Here is a 4,091-nt window from a genome sequence, read left to right on the forward strand (position 1 = left end):
GAAGATGTGCTTCCAAGATATGGAGGAAGCTCAGGAAAAGAGTGACCACCTGAGTTTAATGTGTCAGGGGTTGCTTCATGTTGAAAAATGAAGGTGGGATGGGAGGGCTTTGCAGGAAGAAAGAATGTGAAGGCATGGAGCACCCGCCCTGTCCTGTGCCCCTTTCCCAGTGTCCCCTAAATCTAACAACAAAGAAGGGCCATGGGGTGAGACCAGAAGACAGCAGGACCCAGGTCGGTGCGGGGATCTCTGCTGAGCTTTGTAGCCTGAGCTTTGTAGGAAGACACAGTGTGAAACCTTCAGTAATGGCTAACTGTCCCAGACTCAGTGTCTGCACCTCATGAAGGGACTTCCCTCAGAAATCAACCCATCACTGTCCTTAATTACTGTGGTTATTAGTGATCTGGTAGGAACTTGGAGCTTTATTCTTTAGGTAGTGAAAACCCAAAGATCTAAGAGTCATGAAGTTGCACGCACAGCTCACGAGTACAGAGGTGCACAACATCTCAGTAGGGCAGAGGTGGGAGGCGGGGAGGGCGCCAGCAGGAGCAAGAATCACCCACACACCATCACTCTGCAGCTGGGATTTGCTGGAAGTTATGAATCTGAAATTTCTTTGGATGCCTATAGTGTCCCAGGAACTATGCTAAGCGTTTCACATGAGCTATATCTGACATTTCCCAGAGGATCCTCCTACAAAACAACTAATTTCTGCAACATTGTAATAACTGGATATGCCCCATTAAAGATGAGAAGGAAGTTTGTAAATCTGTAATTTACTAATTTAAAGTTAGAACAAAATTTTGGAAAAATAATAAAAGACTAACAGTGTGCACATAGATATATATCTTTGTCTATATTTATTATGAAAGAATATAGCCTTTTAACAGATTTATTGAAATAGCATTGCCGTGTGAATAGTGTATATGTTGAAGGTGTACAAAGTGGTGTTCCGATAAACGTACACATTGTGAAATGATCACCACTATCAGGCTAATTAACATCCATCACCTTCCCTTGTGTGTGTGGGACCAATACAGAACTTGAAATTAAAAGAATAAAATAAGTATTTATGTATGGGTGGACTTATTAATGTAGTCTAGATCCTACTTTTTAAAATATAGGTACTCTGTTCTCTGTGTCTCTCACTCACACATACACAGAGAAACACAAACCATCTTGGCTATACCCATTGGGCATATCTTTGCAAACTTAATCTTAACGATACTAATCTATTTACCTGAGAGTAGGAAAAAGAATAAATGTTACAACAGATTAGAATTTCTGCTCTCTCAATATGTTTAACTGGGAACCAAATTAGTGAAAATCGGTTGGAGCCAATTCAGTATCTCAAAGGGTTATGCAAGTCTTTTTGTAAAAAAAGGGCACTGAGATGTCATGTGGAACAAACACAAGAGAGGGAACTCTGGAGTGTAAGAAGGTATAGTTAGTATGATCCCTTTTATTTAGAATAGGACAGGAAGTAAGGAACTCGTTGTGTGCCTACTGGAGGCTATCATTGTACCTCATGTTTGCATATGTTGTCTCAACTTGAGAGATATCTCCTAATGTTGTGAACCCTGATGAGGCAGATGTTATCATCCCTGCTTTACATTTAGGAAAGAGCTCTCCGAAGGCAGGCTCACCTAGCCAGTAACCGTGGGCTGGGGCTCACGTGCATGTCTCTGAATCCTGAGGTGAGGTGTGCAGACTGTCAGTGGGCCTCCATTCGCAGTGAGCATGGATACAAGTTAAGAACAGGACCCTCGGTCTGGAAGATGGGTTTCCAATCCACTCACAAACTCTAATGCCTTAGTACATTAATCCTCTCAAATGCTCATTTTCTTCATGTTTAAAGTGTAAAGAGAAGATTTCTTATAAGGATGAAATAAAAATGTTAGCCAAAAAAGGGCCGTGTTTAACAGAGTAAGTACAATCATTGAGATAAATATTTGGTGCTTGTGATTTCACTGTTACCATCAGCTAAATATTTTTTGTCTGGTTGTTTTGTTTTTCCTACAATATAAGCTGCATTTTACAGTACTGGCCTTGAGATTTCTGATTCCAGTGGAAAGCTCATAAAGAGCCTTTCATGAGCCCAAGAATCTAGTGAAAAGGTGTGCACAGCCTTACAAATTTGTGACATGTTTGAAAGCTCTCAGATTTATTTGTATTCAAGGCTCTCCAGATTGAATATGTGGATAGATTTATACTTCAGTGTGCGTACTAGTAGTATCTAGTTTGCTTCTATTTGGACAAAGAGGCAACGGAAACATAAACCATAGGATAAGACAGAACAACTATTTATGTCACCATAGCTGAAACTTCAACAAAATTAGCCTAAGCTACTTCTCTCTCTCTCTCTCTCTCTCTCTCTCTCCTGTTTTGAGTAAGATCACTAGAAGTTAACATTACTACCAAGTTTGATTTTCCATGCATCTTACTTTTTAAAGCCAAGAGTGGGTCAAGGTGATGGGACCTCAAACAGATACTGCAGGAGCCACACCAGGCCTTAGAGGTGCTCACAGTAGCAGCCAAGGAGGAGGTCAGGGGAGGTCCTCTGCCGACACGCTTGGGGATGAGGCTTGGATCATGCATGGGTCAGGAGAGAGTGACAGGATGTAGCTGAGACATCAATCTCCATGGGGTGTGGGGAGGTGGCTGGTACATTTAGGGAAAAGAGCAATACAGGAGAGGAACCGGCAGATGGGCAGTGAGCATATCAGCTTCGTAAAGGAATATTATCTATATTTTACGGAATTCAGCAGGGCCTCAATTCTATCCACTCTTTAAGAATGACACTGGAGTGTGGTATTACCCACTGTCCTCACAGTCTCCTTTGATATTTCAACAAATGCCTTTGTCTTGCGATGCTAATATTTTGCTGGGTGCTGAGGTGTTTGAAGATGTTTAAGAAATGGCTCCTGTCTCATGAAACTCATGAACTGCTTTTTAGTTATGTCTAAAGAATTAACTAATAAAGTGGTTTAAGAAATTTGTAGGGAAATATATATATGCCTAAGCGATCAAATGACCAAATAACTGGTCGCTATGATGCTCATTGACCACGCTCAATGCAGGGGGCAGACGCTCAATGCAGGAGTTGCCCCTGGTGTCAGTGTGCTCCTCCTGGTGGTCAGTGTGTTCCCACAGTGGGAGTGCCACTCACCTGACCAACCTGTCCTGGGGGCCCACCAGCTTGGTGGCAGCCACTCACTCCCTCAGTAGTCCTGCAGGTCCAATCTCCAGAGAACAGGCCAGGCACTGACAGACCAGTGTTGCCGGCACGATCCCGACAGCACCACTGGCCTCCTGGAAGTTGGCCTTGGTCACCACAGCTGCTTCCTCTCCCTAGCCAACCGTGGGCCCATAGGCCGGATCCGGCCCATTTGAAATGAATAAAACTAAAAAAAAACAAAAAAAAAAAACACCGTACCCTTTTATGTAATGATGTTTACTTTGAATTTATATTAGTTCACACAAATACTCCATCCATGCTTTTGTTCCGGCCCTCCGGTCCAGTTTAAGAACCCATTGTGGCCCTCGAGTCAAAAAGTTTGCCCACCCCTGCCCTAGACACTCCTCAAGGAAGAAATTATATAAAAGCAGCCTCTAGGTGGCTCCTGACAACTGGCACTAATGTGAGCGGGACGGATCCCTGGCTGGCAAGGGCGTCCCACCGCCCCCCACCCCCCCAGAGGGTTGATAGTGTCCCAGCCCTTTTCACCCCCTCAGGACAGGCGCCAGATTCAGGGCTCACGGCTGGTAAGTGCCACTAAGGCGGCACAAGCCTCTCCCAGTCAGGACTGACTGGGCTGGAGCCTGCAGCAGGCGCAGCAGGGCCAGGATGTGGGGGAGCAGCAGGCGGCATTGGACTGCCGATTTTGGCCCAGTCCCGGCAGGCCACTCCAAGGGACCCCACCCATGCACGAATTCGTGCACTGGGCCTCTAGTATTAATATAATTTCTTTTGATGAATTCAGTAGGAATGGTGATCACCCAAGCAGTACATTTTCTAGCTCTAGCAAGCAGCATTTAAAGTTGAGTGTTAATTGTTTGGCTTAAAAGTGTAATTTATTTTTCATTGCTGA

The sequence above is a fragment of the Myotis daubentonii genome, chromosome 8 (genome assembly GCF_963259705.1).
Source record: "Myotis daubentonii chromosome 8, mMyoDau2.1, whole genome shotgun sequence".
Classification (NCBI taxonomy): domain Eukaryota; kingdom Metazoa; phylum Chordata; class Mammalia; order Chiroptera; family Vespertilionidae; genus Myotis; species Myotis daubentonii.